This window comes from Carcharodon carcharias, chromosome X (genome assembly GCF_017639515.1).
Source record: "Carcharodon carcharias isolate sCarCar2 chromosome X, sCarCar2.pri, whole genome shotgun sequence".
Lineage (NCBI taxonomy): Eukaryota > Metazoa > Chordata > Chondrichthyes > Lamniformes > Lamnidae > Carcharodon > Carcharodon carcharias.
This window is the reverse complement of record NC_054507.1, coordinates 19,313,632-19,338,491: the sequence shown is the minus strand read 5'-3', so window position 1 is coordinate 19,338,491 and position 24,860 is coordinate 19,313,632. Positions and strand designations below refer to the sequence as shown.

Sequence of the window (24,860 nt, the reverse complement as noted above, 5' to 3'; positions counted from 1 at the left end):
TATACTGTCCCCTAATGCCACTATATTCCTGTTAGCTCCCCCTGCTTGAATGGTTTCCAGTATCATGGTGCCATGATCAGTTTGCTCATCCATCTTGCAGTTCTCACTTTCATCCATAAGGGCTGCAAGAACCTTGATGTTTTTGGACAGTGGCATAGGCTGAGGCTGCTCCGCTTCTACCTTCTGGGTCCCCGTACCTGCCTCACTCGCAGTTACACCCTCCTGTCCCTGACCATTGACCAAAACAGAAAGCCCTATTCTAAGGGGTGTGACTGCCTCCAGGAGCAATGTGTCCAAGTAACATTCTCCCTCCCTGATGTGTCACAGTGTCCGCAGCTCAGCCTCCAACTCAATGATTTGAGCCAAAGCTCCTCAAGCCACAGACACTTTCAGCAGATGTTTTTGCTCTGGATTAGACTGGTGTCCAGGAACTCACAAATTCTGCAGTCACAACACATCCACTGCCCTGTCATCTTCATTGTGTGTTAATTAATTTATTTTCTAATTTAGTCTATAATTTACCCTACCACACCTAATAAGCTTCACTACTGCTGGTAAAGTTTACTAATATGAATAAAACCTTACAATTACTAATAAATTACATGAATTTGAAGGTGACTGAATGAAATCCCCTGGAGCCTTGGGTGATCCAGTTTAATCTCAGCACTTGGCTGGGGTTAAGTTCCAGGGTAAGGTCTGTCCCAGATACATACTAGTGACATCCAGTTAGAGACTCTCACAATATCAGACTTCTATACACTGGCCTGCTTTTGTTATATAAAAAAGATTCCAGTCCTACCTAAACGTTGAAGCCTGTTGACTGGGCCTCTTCCCTCTGGAGAACCAGCACTGAATCCATCCTAGGAACGCGTGATCATAGTTGTCTCCTGTTGATGCTTGTTAAGATTCAGAGATCAAACATGTCGAGACGTTCTCAGTTGTGGTCTTCCCCACGGTATAAAAACTATCCAATGTACGAATCCAGCAAAAGGTATCCATGTATGAAATTATATCCATCAGTGGCCCCTTTGTGATTCCCCCCAGATGACTGACTGATATTCAACATTGAACCAATCAATGTGTACAGGTTGTCCTGTTACAAACACTGCCTCCAAATCTTGGACTTGCTCTTTGGGTATCCTGTTTCTGTGAGTAACTGACTGTTGACACGTCAGTATTTATCCCCCATGAATAAGTAAATCTCACCATTTTTCCAAGTGATTGCAGTATCGAGGTTTGATGGTGAACAGGTTGCCGATGTTCTTTGGAGCACTGCTGAGGTTGTTTCAGTGGTTTGCCTCCCACTGCCAGTAACCATTGTCCTACAGTAAGACAAAAAGACAATGTCAACATTTCCAGTTCTGCATGGACTGAGCTGATATCAGGCAGGCCAGAGGCAGGAAGCTGATAATAGGACTTAGTGACACTGGGCTGGATTTCTGCGCTGGTTTTCTACTGACTGAGATGTGCTGGATAGTGCTCACATGTGGACTTCAGGTGGGGACAAAAATAGGAACAACTGTGAGAGAAGAACCTTCCCTAGTTAGATCAGCACCAACAGGGGAGCAGGGGGAAAAAAAGTTTCTTTTCCATCCAAGTACATAAATCATTGAAATTCAACCATGATCGATTCAAGGAAACATATTCATAAAGAAATAAGTGACATTTCCCCATTGAGTTTCTCCTGGATGAACGGGAAAGTGTTTTCTCTCCCTCTCTATCTGTCTCTCACTCCCTCTGTCTCTGTCTCCCTCCCTCTGGGTGGATGGGAAAGTGTCTCTCACTCTCTCTCACAGTGAACTCTCTCTTTTCCTCTCTCTCACTCTTTGGGTGACTGAAGAAGTGTTTTCTCTCTCTGGGGGACTGAGAAGTGTTTTCTCTCTCTTTGTACGAATGCAGAAGTGTCTCTCTCCCTCTCTCTCTCTGTCTCTCTGTGCCTGAATGTGGAAGTGTGTCTCACTCTCTCTTGGTCTTTCCCTCACTCTCACCCTCTGGGTGAATGGGAAGGGGTTTTCCCTCTCTCTTTTATAACTTTATCTCTCTCAATCTCTTTCCACCACCCCATCCTCTCTCTTTCTCTCTGTGAATGAGGATGTATTTCTTTCACACTCTGGGTGAACGGGGAAGGGTTTTGCCCTCCCCTTTTCTCCATTTCTCTCTCTTTTCTCTCTCTGGGTGAATGGGGGTCTGTTTTCTCTTTGTGGGTAAATGGGGATCTGTTTTCTCTCTGGGTCAATGGGGATCTGTTTGCAATCTCTCTCGGCGAATGAGGATCTGTTTTCTTTCTCTCTGTGAATGGGGATCTATTTTCTATCTTCCTTGGTGAATGTGAACCTATTTTCTCTCTGGATGAATTGGGATCTGTTTTCTATCACTGGGTAAATTGGGATCTGTTTTCTCTCAAGGTAAATTGGGATCTGTTTTCTATCTCTGGGTTAATTGGGATCTGTTTTCTCTCTGTGTAAATGGGGATCTGTTTTCTCTCTCTGGGTGAATGGGGGTCTGTTTTCTCTTTGTGGGTAAATGGGATCTGTTTTTTCTCCCTCTGGGTTAATGGGGATCTGTTGTTTCTCTCTGGGTGAATGTGGATCTGTTTTCTCTCTCTGGGTGAATGGGGATCTGTTGTTTCTCACTGGGCGAATGAGGATCTGTCTTCTCCCTCTGGGTCAATGGGGATCTGTTTGCAATCTCTCTCGGCGAACGAGGATCTGTTTTCTTTCTCTCTGTGAATGGGGATCTATTTTCTATCTTCCTTGGTGAATGTGAACCTTTTTTCTCTCTGAGTGAATTGGGATCTGTTTTCTTTCACTGGATAAATTGGGATCTGTTTTCTCTTTGGGTGAATTTGGATCTGTTTTCTCTCTCACTGGGTAAATGGGGGTCAGTTTTCTCTCTAGGTAAATGGGGATCAGCTTTCTCCTTCAATGGGTAAATGGGGATCTGTTCTCTCTCTAGGTAAACTTGGATATATTTTCTATCTCTGGGTTAATGGGGATCTGTTTTCTCTCTGTGTAAATGGGGATCTGTTTTCTCTCTCTGGGTGAATGGGGGTCTGTTTTCTCTTTGTGAGTAAATGGAGATCTGTTTTTTCTCTCTCTGGGTTAATGGGGATCTGTTGATTCTCTCTGGGTGAATGTGGATCTGTTTTCTCTCTCTGGGTGAATGAGGATCTGTCTTCTCCCTCTGGGTGAATGGGGATTTGTTCTCTCTCTCTGGGTGAATGGGGATCTGTTGTTTCTCTCTGGGTGAATGGGGATCTCTTTTCTCCCTCTGGGTGAATGGGGATCTGTTTTCTCTCTCTGGGTTAATGGGGGTCTGTTCTCTCCCTCTGGGTGAATGGGGATCTGTTGTTTCTCTCTGGGGGAATGGGGATCTGTTGTTTCTCTCTGGGTGAATGGGGATCTGTCTTCTCCCTCTGGGTGAATGGGGATTTGTTCTCTCTCTCTGGGTGAATGGGGATCTGTTGTTTCTCTCTGTGTAAATGGGGATGTTTTCTCTCTGGGTGAATGGGGATCTGTTATTTCTCTCTGGGTGAATGGGGGTCTGTTGTTTCTCTCTGGGTGAATGGGGATCTGTTGTTTCTCTCTGGGTGAATGGGGATCTGTTGTTTCTCTCTGAGTGAATGGGGATCTGTTGTTTCTCTCTGGGTGAATGGGGATCTGTCTTCTCCCTCTGGGTGAATGGGGATCTGTTTTCTCTCTGGGTGAATGGGGATCTGTTCTCTCCCTCTGGGTGAATGGGGATTTGTTCTCTCTCTCTCTCTGGGTGAATGGGGATCTGTTTTCTCTCACTGGGTGAATGGGGATCTGTTTTCTCTTTGCGAGTAAATGGGGATCTGTTTTCTCTCTCTCTGGGTTAATGGGGATCTGTCTTCTCCCTCTGGGTGAATGGGGATCTGTTCTCTCCTTCTGGGCGAATGGGGATCTATTTTCTCTCTCTGGGTGAATGGGGATCTGTTGTTTCTCTCTGGGTGAATGGGGTCTGTTTTCTCTCTCTGGGGGAATGGGGATCTGTTGTTTCTCTCGGGGTGAATGGGGACCTGTTTTCTCCCTATGGGTGAATGGGGATCTGTTTTCTCTCTCTGGGTGAATGGGGATCTGTTGTTTCTCTCTGGGGGAATGGGGATCTGTTGATTTTATCAGGGTGAATGCGGGTCTGTTTTCTCTCTCTGGGGGAATGGGGATCTGTTGTTTCTCTCGGGGTGAATGGGGACCTGTTTTCTCCCTATGGGTGAATGGGGATCTGTTTTCTCTCTCTGGGTGAATGGGGATCTGTTGTTTCTCTCTGGGGGAATGGGGATCTGTTGATTTTATCAGGGTGAATGCGGGTCTGTTTTCTCTCTCTGGGGGAATGGGGATCTGTTGTTTCTCTCGGGGTGAATGGGGAGCTGTTTTTTCTCTCTGGGGGAATGGGGATCTGTTGTTTCTCTCGGGGTGAATGGGGATCTGTCTTCTCCCTCTGGGTGAATGGGGATCTGTTTTCTTTCTCTGGGTGAATGGGGATCTGTCTTCTCCCTCTGGGTGAATGGGGATTTGTTCTCTCTCTCTGGGTGAATGGGGATCTGTTGTTTCTCTCTGTGTAAATGGGGATGTTTTCTCTCTGGGTGAATGGGGATCTGTTATTTCTCTCTGGGTGAATGGGGGTCTGTTGTTTCTCTCTGGGTGAATGGGGATCTGTTGTTTCTCTCTGGGTGAATGGGGATCTGTTGTTTCTCTCTGGGTGAATGGGGATCTGTTGTTTCTCTCTGGGTGAATGGGGATCTGTCTTCTCCCTCTGGGTGAATGGGGATCTGTTTTCTCTCTGGGTGAATGGGGATCTGTTCTCTCCCTCTGGGTGAATGGGGATTTGTTCTCTCTCTCTCTGGGTGAATGGGGATCTGTTTTCTCTCACTGGGTGAATGGGGATCTGTTTTCTCTTTGCGAGTAAATGGGGATCTGTTTTCTCTCTCTCTCTGGGTTAATGGGGATCTGTCTTCTCCCTCTGGGTGAATGGGGATCTGTTCTCTCCTTCTGGGCAAATGGGGATCTGTTTTCTCTCTCTGGGTGAATAGGGATCTATCTCCTCCCTCTGGGTGAATGTGGATCTGTTTTCTCTCTCTGGGTGAATGGGGATCTGTTGTTTCTCTCTGGGTGAATGGGGTCTGTTTTCTCTCTCTGGGGGAATGGGGATCTGTTGTTTCTCTCGGGGTGAATGGGGACCTGTTTTCTCCCTATGGGTGAATGGGGATCTGTTTTCTCTCTCTGGGTGAATGGGGATCTGTTGTTTCTCTCTGGGGGAATGGGGATCTGTTGATTTTATCAGGGTGAATGCGGGTCTGTTTTCTCTCTCTGGGGGAATGGGGATCTGTTGTTTCTCTCGGGGTGAATGGGGAGCTGTTTTTTCTCTCTGGGGGAATGGGGATCTGTTGTTTCTCTCGGGGTGAATGGGGATCTGTCTTCTCCCTCTGGGTGAATGGGGATCTGTTTTCTTTCTCTGGGTGAATGGGGATCTGTTGTTTATCTCGGGGTGAATGGGGTCTGTTTTCTCTCTCTGGGGGAATGGGGATCTGATGTTTCTCTCTGGGTGAATAGAGATCTGTTTTCTCTCTCTGGGGGGAATGAGATCTATTGTTTCTCTCTGGGTGAATGGGGATCTGTTTTCTCTCTCTGGGTGAATGGGGATCTATCTCCTCCCTCTGGGTGAATGGGGATCTGTTTTCTCTCTCTGGGTGAATGGGGATCTGTTGTTTCTCTCTGGGTGAATGGGGATCTGTTTTCTCTCTGGGGGAATGGGGATCTGTTTTTTCTCTCTCTCTGGGTGAATGGGGATCTGTTGTTTCTCTCTGTGTAAATGGGGATCTGTTTTCTCTCTGGGTGAATGGGGATCTGTTGTTTCTCTCTGGGTGAATGGGAGTCTGTTGTTTCTCTCTGGGTGAATGGGGATCTGTGGTTTATCTCTGTGTGAATGGGGATCTGTTGTTTCTCTCTGGGTTAATGGGGATCTGTCTTCTCCCTCTGGATGAATGGGGATCTGTTCACTCCCTCTGGGTGAATGGGGATCTGTTTTCTCTCTCTGGGTGAATGGGGATCTATCTCCTCCCTCTGGGTGAATGTGGATCTGTTTTCTCCCTCTGGGTGAATGGAGATCAGTTGTTTCTCTCTGGGGGAATGGGGATCTGTTATTTCTCTCGGGGTGAATGGGGATCTGTCTTCTCCCTCTGGGTGAATGGGTGTCTGTCTTCTCCCTCTGGGGGAATGGGGATCTGTTGTTTCTCTCAGGGTGAATGGGGATCTGTCTTCTCCCTCTGGGTGAATGGAGATCTGTTTTCTCTCCCTGGGTGAATGGGGATCTGTTGTTTCTCTCTGGGAGAATGGGGATCTGTTGTTTCTCTCTGGGTGAATGGGGACCTGTTTTCTCCCTCTGGGTGAATGGGGATCTGTTCTCTCTCTTTGGGTGAATTGGAATCTGTTTTCTCTCTCTCTGGGTAAATGGGGATCTGTTTTCTCTCTAGGTAAATGGGGATCTGCTTTCTCCTTCACTGGGTAAATGGGGATCTGTTTTCTCTCTAGGCAAACTGGTATCTGTTTTCTCTCTCTGGGTGAATGGGGGTCTGTTTTCTCTTTGTGGGTAAAGGGGGATCTGTTTTATCTCTCTGGGTTAATGGGGATCTGTTGTTTCTCTCTGTGTAAATGAGGATCTGTTTTCTCTCTCTGGGTGAATAGGGGTCTGTTTTCTCTCTCTGGGTGAATGGGGGATCTGTTTTATCTCTCTGGGTTAATGGGGATCTGTTGTTTCTCTCTGGGTGAAAGGGGATCTGTTTTCTCTCTCTGGTGAATGGGGATCTGTTGTTTCTCTGACTGAATGGGGATCTGTCTTCTCCCTCTGGGTGAATGCAGATCTGTTGTTTCTCTCTGGGGGAATGGGGATCTGTTATTTCTCTCGGGGTGAATGGGAATCTGTCTTCTCCATCTGGGTGAATGGGGATCTGTTTTCTCCCTCTGGGGGAATGGGGATCTGTTGTTTCTCTCGGTGTGAATGGGGATCTGTCTTCTCCCTCTGGGTGAATGGAGGCCTGTTTTCTCTCTCTGGGTGAATGGGGATCTGTTGTTTCTCTCTGGGAGAATGGGGATCTGTTGTTCCTCTCTGAGTGAAAGGGGACATGTTTTCTCCCTCTGGGTGAATGGGGATCTGTTCTCTCTCTTTGGGTGAATTGGGATCTGTTTTCTCTCTCACTGGGTAAATGGGGATCTGTTTTCTCTCTAGGTAAATCGGGATCTGCTTTCTCCTTCACTGGGTAAATGGGGATCTGTTTTCTCTCTAGGTAAACTGGGATCTGTTTTCTCTCTCTGGGTGAATGGGGGTCTGTTTTCTCTTTGTGGGTAAATGGGGATCTGTTTTCTCTCCCTGGGTTAATGGGGATCTGTTGTTCCGCTCTGGGTGAATGGGGATCTGTTTTCTCTCTCTGGGTGAATGGGGATCTGTCTTCTCCCTCTGGGTGAATGGGGATCTGTTGTTTCTCTCTGGGTGAATGGGGATCTGTTTCTCTTACTGGGTAAATTGGGGTCTGTCTTCTCTCTGTGTAAATGGGGATCTGTTTTCTCCCTCTGGGTGAATGAGGACCTGTTGATTTTCTCTGGGTGAATGGGGATCTGTTTTCTCTCTGGGTGAATGGGGGCCTGTTTTCTCTATGTGGGTAAATGGGGATCTGTTTTATCTCTCTGGGTTAATGGGGATATGTTGTTTCTCTCTGGGTGAATGGGGATCTGTTTTCTCTCTCTGGTGAATGGGGATCTGTTGTTTCTCTCTGACTGAATGGGGATCTGTCTTCTCACTCTGGGTGAATGGGGATCTGTTTTCTCTCTCTGGGTGAATTGGGATCTGTTTTTTTTTCTCTCTCTGGGTGAATGGGGATCTGTTCTCTCTCTCTCTGGGTGAATGGGGATCTGTTCTCTCTCTCTCTCTGGGTGAATGGGGGTCTGTTCTCTCCCTCTGGGGGAATGGGGATCTGTTTTTTTCTCTCTGGGTGAAAGGGGATCTGTTTTATCTCTCTGGCCGAATGGGGATCTGTTTTCTCGCTCTTGGTAAATGGGGATCTGTTTTCTCTCTCCGGGTGAATGGAGATCTGTTTTCTCCCTCTGGGTAAATTGGGATCTGTTTTCTCTTTAGATAAATGGGGATGTTTTCTCTCTGGGTGAATGGGGATCCGTTTTCTCTCTGGGTAAATGGTGATCTGTTTTCTCTCTTTGGGTGAATTGGGATCTGTTTTTTTCCCTCTGGGTAAATGGGGATCTGTCTCTCTTACTGGGTAAATTGGGATCTGTCTTCTCTGTGTAAACGGGGATCTGTTGTTTCTCTCTGGGTGAATGGTGCTCTGTTTTCTCTCTCTGGGTTAATGGGGATCATTTGTTTCTCTCTGGGTGAATGGGGGTCTGTTCTCTCCCTCTGGGTGCATGGGGATTTGTTTTCTCTCTCTGGGGTCATGGGAATCTGTTTTCTCTCTCTAGGTGAATGGGGATCTGTTCTCTCCCTCTGGGTGAATGGGAATCTGTTCTCTCCCTCATGGTGAATGGGGATCTGTTGTTTCTCTCTGGGTGAATGGTGCTCTGTTTTCTCTCTCTGGGTTAATGGGGTTCTGTTCTCTCCCTCTGGGTGAATGGGGATCTGTTTTCTCCCTCTGGGTGAATGGGGATCTGTTTTCTCTCTGGGTGAATGGGGGCCTGTTCTCTTCCGCTGGGTAGATTGGGATCTGTCTTCTCTCTGTGTAAACAGGGATCTGTTGTTTCTCTCTGGGTAATGGTGATCTGTTTTCTCTCTCTGGGTGAATGTGGATCTGTTGTTTCTCTCTGGGTGAATGGGGATCTGTCTTCTCTCTGGGTGAATGGGAATCTGTTTTCTCTTTGTGGGTAAATGGGGATCTGTTTTCCCTCTCTGGCTGAATGGGGATCTGTTGTTTCTCTCTGGGTGAATGGGGATCTGTTTTCTCTCTCTGGGTGAATGGGGGTCTGTCTTCTCCCTCTGGGTGAATGGGGATCTGTTGTTTCTCTCTGGTTGAATGGGGATCTGTTTCTCTTACTGGGTAAATTGGGATCTGTCTTCCCCCTGTGTAAATGGGGATCTGTTTTCTCCCTCTGGGTGAATGAGGACCTGTTGATTTTCTCTGGGCGAATGGGGAGCTGTTTTCTCTCTGGGTGAATGGGGGCCTGTTTTCTCTTTGTGGGTAAATGGGGATCCGTTTTCCCTCTCTGGGTGAATGGGGATCTGTTGTTTCTCTCTGGGTGAATGGGGATCTGTCTTCTCCCTCTGGGTGAATGGGGATCTGTTGTTTCTCTCTGGGTGAATGGGGATCTGCTTTATCTCTCTGGGTGAATGGGGATCTGTCTTCTCCCTCTGGGTGAATGGGGATCTGTTGTTTCTCTCTGGGTGAATGGGGATCTGTTTCTCTTACTGAGTAAATTGGGGTCTGTCTTCTCTCTGTGTAAATGGGGATCTGTTTTCTCACTCTGGGTGAATGAGGACCTGTTGATTTTCTCTGGGTGAATGGGGGTCTGTTCTCTCCCTCTGGGTGAATGGGGATTTGTTTTCTCTCTCTGGGGTCATGGGAATCTGTTTTCTCTCTCTAGGTGAATGGGGATCTGTTCTCTCCCTCTGGGTGAATGGGAATCTGTTCTCTCCCTCATGGTGAATGGGGATCTGTTGTTTCTCTCTGGGTGAATGGTGCTCTGTTTTCTCTCTCTGGGTTAATGGGGTTCTGTTCTCTCCCTCTGGGTGAATGGGGATCTGTTTTCTCCCTCTGGGTGAATGGGGATCTGTTTTCTCTCTGGGTGAATGGGGGCTTGTTCTCTTCCGCTGGGTAGATTGGGATCTGTCTTCTCTCTGTGTAAACGGGATCTGTTGTTTCTCTCTGGGTAATGGTGATCTGTTTTCTCTCTCTGGGGGAAGGGGATCTGTTGTTTCTCTCTGGGTGAAGGGGATCTGTCTTCTCTCTGGGTGAATGGGAATCTGTTTTCTCTTTGTGGGTAAATGGGGATCTGTTTTCCCTCTCTGGCTGAATGGGGATCTGTTGTTTCTCTCTGGGTGAATGGGGATCTGTTTTCTCTCTCTGGGTGAATGGGGGTCTGTCTTCTCCCTCTGGGTGAATGGGGATCTGTTGTTTCTCTCTGGTTGAATGGGGATCTGTTTCTCTTACTGGGTAAATTGGGATCTGTCTTCCCTCTGTGTAAATGGGGATCTGTTTTCTCCCTCTGGGTGAATGAGGACCTGTTGATTTTCTCTGGGCGAATGGGGAGCTGTTTTCTCTCTGGGTGAATGGGGGCCTGTTTTCTCTTTGTGGGTAAATGGGGATCTGTTTTCCCTCTCTGGGTGAATGGGGATCTGTTGTTTCTCTCTGGGTGAATGAGGATCTGTCTTCTCTCTCTGGGTGAATGGGGATCTGTTGTTTCTCTCTGGGTGAATGGGGATCTGTTTTCTCTCTCTGGGTGAATGGGGATCTGTCTTCTCCCTCTGGGTGAATGGGGATCTGTTGTTTCTCTCTGGGTGAATGGGGATCTGTTTCTCTTAATGGGTAAATTGGGGTCTGTCTTCTCTCTGTGTAAATGGGGATCTGTTTTCTCCCTCTGGGTGAATGAGGACCTGTTGATTTTCCCTGGGTGAATGGGGATCTGTTTTCTCTCTGGGTGAATGGGGGCCTGTTTTCTCTTTGTGGGTAAATGGGGATCTGTTTTCCCTCTCTGGGTGAATGGGGATCTGTTGTTTCTCTCGGGGTGAATGGGGATCTGCTTTATCTCTCTGGGTGAATGGGGATCTGTCTTCTCCCTCTGCGTGAATGGGGATCTGTCTTCTCTCTCTGGGTGAATGGGGATCTGTTTCTCTTACTGGGTAAATTGGGGTCTGTCTTCTCTCTGTGTAAATGGGGATCTGTTTTCTCCCTCTGGGTGAATGAGGACGTGTTGATTTTCTCTGGGTGAATGGGGATCTGCTTTCTCTCTGGGTGAATGGGGGCCTGTTTTCTCTTTGTGGGTAAATGGGGATCTGTTTTCCCTCTCTGGGTGAATGGGGATCTGTTGTTTCCCTCTGGGTGAATGGGGATCTGTCTTCTCCCTCTGGGTGAATGGGGATCTGTTTTCTCTCTCTGGGTTAATGGGGATCTGTTTTCGCTCTCTGGATGAATGGAGATCTGTTTCTCTCTCTCTGGGTTAATGGGGATCTGTTGTTTCTCTTTGTAAATGGGGATCTGTTTTCTCTCTCTGGATGAATGGGGATCTGTTGTTTCTCTCTGGGTGAATGGGGATCTGTCTTCTCCCTCTGGGTGAATGGGTAACTGTTGTTTCTCTCTGGTGAATGGGGATCTGTTTTCTCCCTCTGGGTGAATGGGGATATGTTTTCTCTCTCGGGGCGAATGGGAATCTGTTGTTTCTCTCTGGGTGAATGGGGATCTATTTTCTCCCTCTGGGTGAATGGGGGTCTGTTCTCTCCCTCTGAGTAGATTGGGATCTGTTTTCTCTCTGGGTGAATGGGGATCTGTTTTCTCTCAGGGTAAATGGGGATCTGTTTTCTCCCTCTGGGTGAATGGGGATGTTTTCTCTCTCTGGGTGAATGGGGGTCTGTTCTCTCCCTCTGGGTGAACGGGGATCTGTTTTCTCTCTCTGGGGTCATGGGAATCTGTTGTCTCTCTCTAGGTGAATGGGGATCTGTTCTCTCCCTCTGGGTGAATGGGAACCTGTTCTCTCCCTCAGGGTGAATGGGAATCTGTCTTCTCTCTCTGGGTGAATGGGGGTCTGTTTTCTCTTTGTGGGTAAATGGGGATCTGTTTTCCATCTCTGGCTGAATGGGGATCTGTTGTTTCTCTCTGGGTGAATGGGGATCTGTTTTCTCTCTCTGGGTGAATGGGGATCTGTCTTCTCCCTCTGGGTGAATGGGGATCTGTTGTTTCTCTCTGTGTGAATGGGGATCTGTTTCTCTTACTGGGTAAATTGGGGTCTGTCTTCTCTCTGTGTCGATGGGGATCTGTTTTCTCCCTCTGGGTGAATGAGGACCTGTTGATTTTCTCTGGACAAATGGGGATCTGTTTTCTCTCTGGGTGAATGGGGATCTGTTTTCTCTCTCTGGGTGAACGGGGATCTGTTTTCTCTCTCTGGGTGAATGGGGGTCTGTTCTCTCCCTCTGAGTAGATTGGGATCTGTTTTCTCTCTGGGTGAATGGGGATCTGTTTTCTCTTTAGATAAATGGGGATGATTTCTCTCTGGGTAAATGGGGATCAGTTTTCTCTCTCTGGGTGAATAGGAATCTCTTTCTCTCTAGGTGAATGGGGATCAGCTTTCTCTCTCTGGGTAAATGGGGATCAGTTTCTCTTACTGGGTAAATTGGGATCTGTCTTCTCTGTGTAAATGGGGATCTGTGTTCCCTCTCTGGGTGAATGGGGATCTATTGTTTCTCTCTGGGTGAATGGGTATATGTCTTCTCTCTGGGTGAATGGGGATCTGTTGTTTCTCACTGTGTAAACGGGGATCTGTTGTTTCTCTCTGGGTAATGGTGATCTGTTTTCTCTCTCTGTGTGAATGGGGATCTGTTGTTTCTCTCTGGGTGAATGGGGATCTCTTTTCTCCCTCTGGGTGAATAGGGATCTGTTTTCTCTCTCTGGGTTAATGGGGGTCTGTTCTCTCCCTCTGGGTGAATGGGGATTTGTTTTCTCTCTCTGGGGTCATGGGAATCTGTTGTCTCTCTCTAGGTGAATGGGGATCTGTTCTCTCCCTCTGGGTGAATGGGAACCTGTTCTCTCCCTCAGGGTGAATGGGAATCTGTTTTCTCTCTCTGGGTGACTGGGAGTCTGTTCTCTCCCTCTGGATAGATTGGGATCTGTTTTCTCTTTAGATAAATGGGGATGATTTCTCTCTGGGTAAATGGGGATCAGTTTTCTCTCTCTGGGTGAATAGGAATCTCTTTCTCTCTAGGTGAATGGGGATCAGCTTTCTCTCTCTGGGTAAATGGGGATCAGTTTCTCTTACTGGGTAAATTGGGATCTGTCTTCTCTGTGTAAATGGGGATCTGTTTTCCCTCTCTGGGTGAATGGGGATCTGTTGTTTCTCTCTGGGTGAATGGGTATCTGTCTTCTCTCTCTGGGTGAATGGGGATCTGTTTTCTCCCTCTGGGTGAATGGGGGCCTGTTCTCTCTCTCTGGGTAGATTGGGAGCTGCTTTCTCTTTAGATAAATGGGGATGTTTTCTCTCTGGGTGACTGGGAGTCTGTTCTCTCCCTCTGGATAGATTGGGATCTGTTTTCTCTTTAGATAAATGGGGGTGATTTCTCTCTGGGTAAATGGGGATCAGTTTTCTCTCTCTGGGTGAATAGGAATCTCTTTCTCTCTAGGTGAATGGGGATCAGCTTTCTCTCTCTGGGTAAATGGGGATCAGTTTCTCTTACTGGGTAAATTGGGATCTGTCTTCTCTGTGTAAATGGGGATCTGTTTTCCCTCTCTGGGTGAATGGGGATCTGTTGTTTCTCTCTGGGTGAATGGGTATCTGTCTTCTCTCTGGGTGAATGGGGGTCTGTTTTCTCTTTGTGGGTAAATGGGGATCTGTTTTCCATCTCTGGCTGAATGGAGATCTGTTGTTTCTCTCTGGGTGAATGGGGATCTGTTTTCTCTCTCTGGGTGAATGGGGATCTGTCTTCTCCCTCTGGGTGAATGGAGGTCTGTTTTCTCTTTGTGGGTAAATGGGGATCTGTTTTCCATCTCTGGCTGAATGGGGATCTGTTGTTTCTCTCTGGGTGTATGGGGATCTGTTTTCTCTCTCTGGGTGAATAGGAATCTCTTTCTCTCTAGGTGAATGGGGATCAGCTTTCTCTCTCTGGGTAAATGGGGATCAGTTTCTCTTACTGGGTAAATTGGGATCTGTCTTCTCTGTGTAAATGGGGATCTGTTTTCCCTCTCTGGGTGAATGGGGATCTGTTGTTTCTCTCTGGGTGAATGGGTATCTGTCTTCTCTCTCTGGGTGAATGGGGATCTGTTTTCTCCCTCTGGGTGAATGGGGGCCTGTTCTCTCTCTCTGGGTAGATTGGGAGCTGCTTTCTCTTTAGATAAATGGGGATGTTTTCTCTCTGGGTGACTGGGAGTCTGTTCTCTCCCTCTGGATAGATTGGGATCTGTTTTCTCTTTAGATAAATGGGGGTGATTTCTCTCTGGGTAAATGGGGATCAGTTTTCTCTCTCTGGGTGAATAGGAATCTCTTTCTCTCTAGGTGAATGGGGATCAGCTTTCTCTCTCTGGGTAAATGGGGATCAGTTTCTCTTACTGGGTAAATTGGGATCTGTCTTCTCTGTGTAAATGGGGATCTGTTTTCCCTCTCTGGGTGAATGGGGATCTGTTGTTTCTCTCTGGGTGAATGGGTATCTGTCTTCTCTCTGGGTGAATGGGGGTCTGTTTTCTCTTTGTGGGTAAATGGGGATCTGTTTTCCATCTCTGGCTGAATGGAGATCTGTTGTTTCTCTCTGGGTGAATGGGGATCTGTTTTCTCTCTCTGGGTGAATGGGGATCTGTCTTCTCCCTCTGGGTGAATGGAGGTCTGTTTTCTCTTTGTGGGTAAATGGGGATCTGTTTTCCATCTCTGGCTGAATGGGGATCTGTTGTTTCTCTCTGGGTGTATGGGGATCTGTTTTCTCTCTCTGGGTGAATGGGGATCTGTCTTCTCCCTCTGGGTGAATGAGGATCTGTTTCTCTTACTGGGTAAATCGGGGTCTGTCTTCTCTCTGTGTAAATGGGGATCTGTTTTCTCCCTCTGGGTGAATGAGGACCTAATGATTTTCTCTGGGTGAATGGGGATCTGTTTTCTCTCTGGATGAATGGGGGCCTGTTTTCTCTTTGTGGGTAAATGGGGATCTGTTTTCCCTCTCTGGGTGAATGGGGATCTGTTGTTTCTCTCTGGGTGAATGGGGATCTATCTTCTCCCTCTGGGTGAATGGGGATCTGTTGTTTCTCTCTGGGTGAATGGGGATCTGTTGTTTCTCTCTGGGTGAATGGGGATCTGTCTTCTCCCTCTGGGTGAATGGGGATCTGTTGTTTCTCTCTGGGTGAATGGGGATCTGTTTCTCTTACTGAGTAAATTGGGGTCTGTCTTCTCTCTGTGTAAATGGGGATCTGTTTTCTCCCTCTGGGTGAATGAGGACCTGTTGGTTTTCTCTGGATGAATGGGGATCTGTTTTCTCTCTGGGTGAATGGGGGCCTGTTTTCTCTTTGTGGGTAAATGGGGATCTGTTTTCCCTCTCTGGGTGAATGGGGATCTGTTGTTTCTCTCTGGATGAATGGGGATCTGTCTTCTCCCTCTGGGTGAATGGGGATCTGTTGTTTCTCTCTGGGTGAATGGGGATCTGTTTTCTCTCTCTGGGTGAATGGGGATCTGTCTTCTCCCTCTGTTTGAATGGGGATCTGTTGTTTCTCTCTGGGTGAATGGGGATCTGTTTTCTCTCTCTGGGTTAATGGGGAACTGTCTTCTCTCTGGGTTAATGGGGATCTGTTTTCTCTCTCTGGGTTAATGGGGATCTGTTGTTTCTCTGTGTAAATGGGGATCTGTTTTTTCTCTCTGGATGAATGGGGATCTGTTGTTTCTATCTGGGTGAATGGGGATCTGTCTTCTCACTCTGGGTGAATGGGTAACTGTTGTTTCTCTCTGGTGAATGGGGATCTGTTTTCTCCCTCTGGGTGAATGGGGATCTGTTTTCTCTCTCTGGGTGGATGGGAATCTGTTGTTTCTCTCTGGGTGAATGGGGATCTATTTTCTCCCTCTGGGTGAATGGGGATCTCTTTTCTCTTTGGGTGAATGGGGATCTGTTGTTTCTCTCTGGGTGAATGGGGATCTGTTTCTCTTACTGGGTAAATTGGGGTCTGTCTTCTCTCTGTGTAAATGGGGATCTGTTTTCTCCCTCTGGGTGATTGAGGACCTGTTGATTTTCTCTGGGTGAATGGGGATCTATTTTCTCTCTGGGTGAATGGGGGCCTGTTTTCTCTTTGTGGGTAAATGGGGATCTGTTTTCCCTCTCTGGGTGAATGTGGATCTGTTGTTTCTCTCTGGGTGAATGGGGATCTGTCTTCTCCCTCTGGGTGAATGGGGATTTGTTTTCTCTCTCTGGGGTCATGGGAATCTGTTGTCTCTCTCTAGGTGAATGGGGATCTGTTCTCTCCCTCTGGGTGAATGGGAACCTGTTCTCTCCCTCAGGGTGAATGGGAATCTGTTTTCTCTCTCTGGGTGACTGGGAGTCTGTTCTCTCCCTCTGGATAGATTGGGATCTGTTTTCTCTTTAGATAAATGGGGATGATTTCTCTCTGGGTAAATGGGGATCAGTTTTCTCTCTCTGGGTGAATAGGAATCTCTTTCTCTCTAGGTGAATGGGGATCAGCTTTCTCTCTCTGGGTAAATGGGGATCAGTTTCTCTTACTGGGTAAATTGGGATCTGTCTTCTCTGTGTAAATGGGGATCTGTTTTCCCTCTCTGGGTGAATGGGGATCTGTTGTTTCTCTCTGGGTGAATGGGTATCTGTCTTCTCTCTCTGGGTGAATGGGGATCTGTTTTCTCCCTCTGGGTGAATGGGGGCCTGTTCTCTCTCTCTGGGTAGATTGGGAGCTGCTTTCTCTTTAGATAAATGGGGATGTTTTCTCTCTGGGTGACTGGGAGTCTGTTCTCTCCCTCTGGATAGATTGGGATCTGTTTTCTCTTTAGATAAATGGGGGTGATTTCTCTCTGGGTAAATGGGGATCAGTTTTCTCTCTCTGGGTGAATAGGAATCTCTTTCTCTCTAGGTGAATGGGGATCAGCTTTCTCTCTCTGGGTAAATGGGGATCAGTTTCTCTTACTGGGTAAATTGGGATCTGTCTTCTCTGTGTAAATGGGGATCTGTTTTCTCCCTCTGGGTGATTGAGGACCTGTTGATTTTCTCTGGGTGAATGGGGATCTATTTTCTCTCTGGGTGAATGGGGGCCTGTTTTCTCTTTGTGGGTAAATGGGGATCTGTTTTCCCTCTCTGGCTGAATGGAGATCTGTTGTTTCTCTCTGGGTGAATGGGGATCTGTTTTCTCTCTCTGGGTGAATGGGGATCTGTCTTCTCCCTCTGGGTGAATGGAGGTCTGTTTTCTCTTTGTGGGTAAATGGGGATCTGTTTTCCATCTCTGGCTGAATGGGGATCTGTTGTTTCTCTCTGGGTGTATGGGGATCTGTTTTCTCTCTCTGGGTGAATGGGGATCTGTCTTCTCCCTCTGGGTGAATGAGGATCTGTTTCTCTTACTGGGTAAATCGGGGTCTGTCTTCTCTCTGTGTAAATGGGGATCTGTTTTCTCCCTCTGGGTGAATGAGGACCTAATGATTTTCTCTGGGTGAATGGGGATCTGTTTTCTCTCTGGATGAATGGGGGCCTGTTTTCTCTTTGTGGGTAAATGGGGATCTGTTTTCCCTCTTTGGGTGAATGGGGATCTGTTGTTTCTCTCTGGGTGAATGGGGATCTATCTTCTCCCTCTGGGTGAATGGGGATCTGTTGTTTCTCTCTGGGTGAATGGGGATCTGTTGTTTCTCTCTGGGTGAATGGGGATCTGTCTTCTCCCTCTGGGTGAATGGGGATCTGTTGTTTCTCTCTGGGTGAATGGGGATCTGTTTCTCTTACTGAGTAAATTGGGGTCTGTCTTCTCTCTGTGTAAATGGGGATCTGTTTTCTCCCTCTGGGTGAATGAGGACCTGTTGGTTTTCTCTGGATGAATGGGGATCTGTTTTCTCTCTGGGTGAATGGGGGCCTGTTTTCTCTTTGTGGGTAAATGGGGATCTGTTTTCCCTCTCTGGGTGAATGGGGATCTGTTGTTTCTCTCTGGATGAATGGGGATCTGTCTTCTCCCTCTGGGTGAATGGGGATCTGTTGTTTCTCTCTGGGTGAATGGGGATCTGTTTTCTCTCTCTGGGTGAATGGGGATCTGTCTTCTCCCTCTGTTTGAATGGGGATCTGTTGTTTCTCTCTGGGTGAATGGGGATCTGTTTTCTCTCTCTGGGTTAATGGGGAACTGTCTTCTCTCTGGGTTAATGGGGATCTGTTTTCTCTCTCTGGGTTAATGGGGATCTGTTGTTTCTCTGTGTAAATGGGGATCTGTTTTTTCTCTCTGGATGAATGGGGATCTGTTGTTTCTATCTGGGTGAATGGGGATCTGTCTTCTCACTCTGGGTGAATGGGTAACTGTTGTTTCTCTCTGGTGAATGGGGATCTGTTTTCTCCCTCTGGGTGAATGGGGATCTGTTTTCTCTCTCTGGGTGGATGGGAATCTGTTGTTTCTCTCTGGGTGAATGGGGATCTATTTTCTCCCTCTGGGTGAATGGGGATCTCTTTTCTCTTTGGGTGAATGGGGATCTGTTGTTTCTCTCTGGGTGAATGGGGATCTGTTTCTCTTACTGGGTAAATTGGGGTCTGTCTTCTCTCTGTGTAAATGGGGATCTGTTTTCTCCCTCTGGGTGATTGAGGACCTGTTGATTTTCTCTGGGTGAATGGGGATCTATTTTCTCTCTGGGTGAATGGGGGCCTGTTTTCTCTTTGTGGGTAAATGGGGATCTGTTTTCCCTCTCTGGGTGAATGTGGATCTGTTGTTTCTCTCTGGGTGAATGGGGATCTGTCTTCTCCCTCTGGGTGAATGGGGATCTGTTTTCTCTCTGGGTTAATGGGGATCTGTCTTCTCTCTCTGGGTGAATGGGGATCTATTTTCTCTCTCTGGGTTAATGGGGATCTGTTGTTTCTCTGTGTAAATGGGGATCTGTTTTCTCTCTCTGGGTGAATGGGGATCTGTGTTCTCTCTCTGGGTGAATGGGGGTTTGTTCTCTCTCTCTGAGTAGTTTGGGATCTGTTTTTTCTCTGGGTGAGTGGGGATCTGTTTTCTCTCTGGGTAAATGGGGATCTGTTTTCTCCCTCGGGGTGAATGGGGGTCTGTTCTCTCCCTCTGGGTGAATGGGGTTTTGGTTTCTCTCTGGGTGAATGGGCTCTGTCTTCTCCCTCTGCTTGAATGGGATCTGTTTTCTCTCTCGGTAAAGGGGATGATTTCTCTCTAGACAAATGGGGATGTTTTCTCGCTGGCTAAACGGGGATCTGTTCTGTCTCTCTACCTCTCTCTCTGGGTGAATGGGGCTCTCTCCTCTTTCTAGGTTAATGGGGATGTTTTGTCTCTGGGTAAATGGTAATCTGTTTTCTCTCCCTGGGTGAATGTGGATCTGTTTTCTCCCTCTGGCTTAATGGGGATCTGTTTTCTCTCTCACTCTCGTGAACAGGGATCTGTTTTCTCTCTCCATTAATGGTGATCTGTGTTCTCTCTCCTGGTGAATGGAGTTCTATTATTTCTCTCTCTCCGTGAATGGGGGCCTGTTCTTTTCTCTCTGTGAACGTGGATCTGTTGCCTCTCTCTCGTTGAATGGGGATCTGTTTTCACCCTCCTCTGTGAATGTGGATCTGTTTGCTCTCTCTCGGTGAATGGGGTTCTGCTTTTTTGTCTCTTTGTGAATGGGGATCTGTTTCCTTTCTCTCTGAATAGGGATCAATTTTCTCTCTCTTGGTGAATAGCAATCTGTTTTCTCTCTCTCTATCTTTCCCTGAATGGGGACCTATTTTCTCTCTCTCTGAATAGGGATCAGTTTTCTCTCTTGGTGAATGGCAATCTGTTTTTCTTTCTCTCTCCCTCTCTCTCTGTGTTAACTGGGATCTGTTTTCTCTCTCTCTGAATAGGGATCCATTTTCTCTCTCTTGGTGAATGGCAATCTGTTTTTTTCTCTCTCTGTTTTAATTGAGATCTGTTTTCTCTCTCTCTGAATAGGGATCTGTTTTCTCTCTCAGTGAACAGTGATTTGTTTTCTCTCTCTTTCTCTGGGTGAAGAGGGACATGTTCTCACTAGATGACCGGGGAAGTACTCTCCCTCTCTGGGTGAATCTCTTGGTGCGTGACATCTCTATATTTTCTCTATCCACTCTTTTTTATACATTCTAAACTTGTGACCATGAAATTAATGGCAAATTTTCTGGGTGAAAAAACCTGACCAATGAAACTTAAGAGGCAGACAGCAAAATTTAAAGACTACTTTAATAACATTATTTGAAGACAAAGCATCTTTCTTTTGAAGAAGGTGACACAGATAGAATTCAGCTCGAGAGCATGTAGTTAAACCCCAGGATCGAAATCCACAATGATGAGAAACCTTTCCTTAAATAGAATGAAAGAACTTGCATTGACATGGTGTGGCATCACATTCTCAGGACATCCTGACCCTCTTTATAGCCAAATTATTACTTCAGAAGTGCTGTTATTTTGGCAACCGTAGCCTCAAATTTGTACACAGCAAGATCCCACAAGCAGCAATGAGATAAATGGTCAGATACCCTGTTTTGATGATGGGGGTTGAGGGAGGAATGTTAGCCAGAACACTGGGATAAATCCCCGTTCTTTTTCAAATAGTGCCATGGGATCCTTTTCATCCACTTGAGCTCACACAGATTTAGTTTTACATCTCATCTGAAAGACAGCAACACTGACAGTGCAATGCTCACTTTACAGCACTGAAATGTCAGCCTAGAAAATGTGCTAGAGTGGGGCTTAAGTCCACAACCCTTGATTCTGAAGTAAGAGTAATGCCAACCTATCGCAGGCTGACACTTGTGATATGACCGTAAGTGATGGGGGTTGTGAACCAATAGCATTAAAGAACAGAAAAACTCTAGTGATAAGGCAGCAGTGCTGTCTATCAAGAATGTTTTTATACCACAGGGTGTAAAATAAGCAGTGAAGAGAGACTAATGTTACCAGAGGGTGAGCTCAGCACTGAGCTGGATTTGAGACTATGTGAGGCCTGTCACAAATACACATCAGTGACACCAAGTTAGAGGCTGTCACAAAATCACTCTTCTTACCACTTACCAGCTTTCCTTTTTTAATGATCCAACAAAATGATGACTTTACATATCGAGGAGAAACAAATTCCTTGTCTTTGTTGAAGCCTGTTGACTGGGCCTCTTCCCTCTGGAGTATTGGCACTGAATCCATCCTAGGAATGAGTAATCAAAGATGTCTCCTGTTTTTGCTTGTTAAGATTCAGAGATCAAACGTGTCGAGACGTTCTCAGTTGTGGTCTTCTTCATGGTAAAAACTATCCAATGCACGAATCCAGCAAAAGGTATCCATGTATGAAATTATATCCATCAGTGGCCCCTTTGTGATTCCCCCCCAGATGACTGACTGATATTCAACATTGAACCAATCAATGTGTACAGGTCACCCTGTTACAAACACTGCATCCAAATCTTGGACTTGCTCTTTGGGTATCCTGGTTCTGTGAGTAACTGACTGTTGACACGTCAGTACTTATCCCCCATGAACAAGTAAATCTCACCATTTTTCCAAGTGATTGCAGTATCGAGGTTTGATGGTGAACAGGTTGCCAATATTCTTTGGAGAACTGCTGAGGTTGTTCCAGTGGTTTGCCTCCCACTGCCAGTAACCATCGTCCTACAACAAAACAAATATCCCCTTTAAGTATTTATCAGATTACCTTTTGAATGTTATTATTGAATCTGCTTCCACTGCCCTTCCAGGCAGTGGGTTCCAGATCACAACTACTCACTGTGTAAATAAATTCTCTAAATAGCCTCTATAGTTCTTCTGCCAATTATCTTCAACCTGTGTCCCTCTGGTTACTGACCTTCCTGTCATTGGAAACAGTTTCTCCTTATTTACTCTATTAAAACCCCTCATGATTCTGAATGCCTCAATTAAGCCTCCTCTTAACTTTCTCTGCCCTAAGGAGAACAATCTTAGCTTCTCCAGTCTCTCCACAATAACTGAAGTCCCTCGTCCCTGGAACCATTCTGGTAAATCTCCTCACTACCCTCTCCAAGATCTTGACATCCTTGCTGAAGCCTAACCAGTGTTTTATAAATGCTTAGCATAACTTATTTGCTTTTGTACTCTATGCCTCTATTTATAAAACCAAGGATCCTGTATGTTTTTCTTAACAGCCTCATCAACTTGTCCTTCCACGTTCAAAGATACCCTCAGGTCTCTTTCTTGCTGCATACCTTTGAAACTTCGCCATTTAGTTCATATTGCCTCTCTTCATTTTTCCTTCCAAAATGCAGTACTGAACTCAAAGGAAGCTACGCAAATAGATCACAACTCTGTGCTTAATTGAGGGCAAGCTTTACTTTCACAATTACGAGAATGCTTCTCCTGCCCGTGGTGCTTTGTTACTCAGATGCAGGGTGGTCAGGCAAAAGGCGGATCAGGGTGTCACACTGCAGGGAGACCTCCCTAGAGCTGCAGATTGGTGCATCAGATTGATCAAAGAGTCAGATGCACGGGGTCACACAACTGTGGGAACATCCAGAGTTGGCAGACCAACTGCTTAAGACAGCTCTGGAAGCTGAAACTGGCAGACTCTATTTTTGGAACAGCTCTGGGACAATAAACAACAATTTACGGAGAACGATTATGAAGCAATGACTTGTATCATTCTGTCATGAAGTTATTAATGTATAAAATATTAATGGAATTTTTTTCTTAGAGGGGTAGTCTGTGGTGTTTCTTAATTGGATTAAAGCCAGCTAGTCTGGGCGCTTTAAGGTATACTAGTTTTGAGATGTAAGCAAGGTAGAGTGCATTTGCATTTTATTGAAGGGAAGTGAATTCTGGCACCTAGCTAGCAGAGACCAAGCAATGTTTATATTACTAATAAAATTGGTACTATGAAACGTGTTTTATTGCTAGAAGAGGTGGAGTTCAAAGGGGCTGGTGATACAGTGAGAATTTACATTCAAAGAGATGTGCTGGATATAACCAATAGCAGTTTTGTGTGTGCAGGGCAGAGGTAATGTAAGATCAAAGCCACTGTGTCTGCAAAGGAACCAAAGTGAAAGGGACCTCATTTTGAATTTGTAAAGTGAAAATGCTTTGCCTGGTGTCTGCTTAAAGTCTATGGGTTGCTGTTGCCTTAGTGGAGATTAGTCTGAGAATTTGTTAAAAGTTATGATAGTAGTAATTTGTACCCATGTGTATTTGTTTAATGTGTTGTAACTTAATAAAACGTTTTATTTTGTTTAATATAAAAACTCTCGAGAACTGGTCTGATTCCTGAATTTAGAGCTGCATCTCAAACAGAACACTTAAAATATAGGTTATGACAGTTGTTTAAAGTTTCCCTCTGGGATTTTTAAATAACTCAGTTTTACCAACTGCTGGGTCATAACAATTCATAGAGCATTAGAATTGACTTGCATATCTAATTGTGACCATCTGTTTAACTGTCTAACACCGGTGTGCAAGGACCACCACCACAGGGCCTGCAGCAATTTAAGTACCACATATTCAGGACAAGTGGGCAATAAATACCAGTCTGGTCAGTGAAGTCCACATCCCAAAAGTAAATAAATAAATATATAATTTTGCTCCCGTGAACTATTGGGCCTGGATTATACAGCATCGGTGCTGGAATGGTGGAAAGATCATACCTTAAAAATGAAAATCTTTCTGTTGCCCTTCCACTGGAAGGCAGCATCTGGGCTTGGAGGCAGATTGTAAAGCATCACCAATCTTGGAAATCCTTTTTGCAGAACAAAGTTTTGGTAACTCCACATTTTATCACCTGTAACAGAGTTGGAACAACATGAACAACATTCAGCTTTCACAGGATCAATACTTTTGTTCCTAACTATTTATGTGAATCTTAAGGCTGACTATTATCATTTCTTCAGTTACAGAAAGCTATTATGGGCTCAGTGAATTGTTCACTAGGTGGATCATGCCAACTGAAAAGATCCCAGGTTCTATCTCTGTGCTCAGTCAGCTGATCTCAGTTGGGGTGAGGCTAGTGTTGCAACAATTGGCCTGAGTTCAAACATGGACAAAAGAGCTGAACTCCGAAGGTGAGGTGAGAGTGACTGCCCTTGACATCAAGGTAGCATTTGATGAGTGTGGCATTAAGGAGCCCTCGCAAAACTGGAGTCAATGGGAATTAGGGGAAAACTCTCCACTGGTTGGAGTCATACCTAGCACAAAGGAAGAGTTGTTGGAGGTCAATCATCTCAGTTCCAAGACATCACTGCAGGAGTTTCTCAGGGTAGTGTTCTCGGCCCAACCATCTTCAGCTGCTTCATCAATGACCTTCCTTCCATTATAAGGTCAGAAGTGGGGATGTTCGCTGATGATTGCACAATGTTCAGCACCATTCGCGACTCAGATACTGAAGCAGTCCATGTCCAAATGCAGCAAGACCTGGACAATATCCAGGCTTGGGCTGACAAGTGGCAAGTAACATTTATGCCACACAAGTACCTGGCAATGACCATCTCCAACAAGAAAGAATCTAACCACCGCCCCTTGACATTCAATGGCATTACCATTGTTGAATCCCCCACTATCAATATCCTTGGGGTTACCATTGACCAGGAAATGAACTGGACGAGACATATAAATACTGTGGCTACAAGAGCAGGTCAGAGGCTAGGAATCCTGCAGTGAGTAACTCACCTCCTGACTCCCCAAAGCCTGTCCACCATCTATCATCCCATCTACAAATATTCACGCTCTCAACCACTGATACACTGTGGCAGCAGTGTGTACCATCTACAAGATGCACTGCAGGAACTTACCAAGGCTCCTTAGACAGCACCTTCCATACCCACAACCACTACCATTTAGGACAACAAGGGCAGCAGATACATGGGAACACAATCACCTTGAAGTTCCCCTCCAAGCAACTCACCATCCTGACTTGGAAATATATTGGCCGCTCCTTCATCTGTCACTGGATCAAAATCCTGGAACTCCCTTCCTAACAGTGCTGTGGGTGTACCAACACCACATGGACTGCAGTGGTTCAAGAAGGCTGCTCACCACCAAC

At 46.2% G+C, this 24,860-nt stretch overlaps 1 protein-coding gene across 4 annotated transcripts in view; it reads right to left on the bottom strand.

The window, feature by feature from the left end:
- Positions 1-24,860, bottom strand: part of pym1 (PYM homolog 1, exon junction complex associated factor) — a 94,522-nt gene that overhangs the window by 11,184 nt on the left and 58,478 nt on the right. For all 4 annotated transcript variants that reach the window (XR_005941964.1, XR_005941963.1, XR_005941966.1 and 1 more), the window contains 3 exons: positions 23,470-23,603; positions 20,885-21,472; positions 800-1,322 (listed from right to left, as the gene is read on the bottom strand). The gene's annotated coding sequence lies outside the window, so the exon portion shown is untranslated. The remainder of the gene's footprint in view (positions 1-799; positions 1,323-20,884; positions 21,473-23,469; positions 23,604-24,860) is intronic.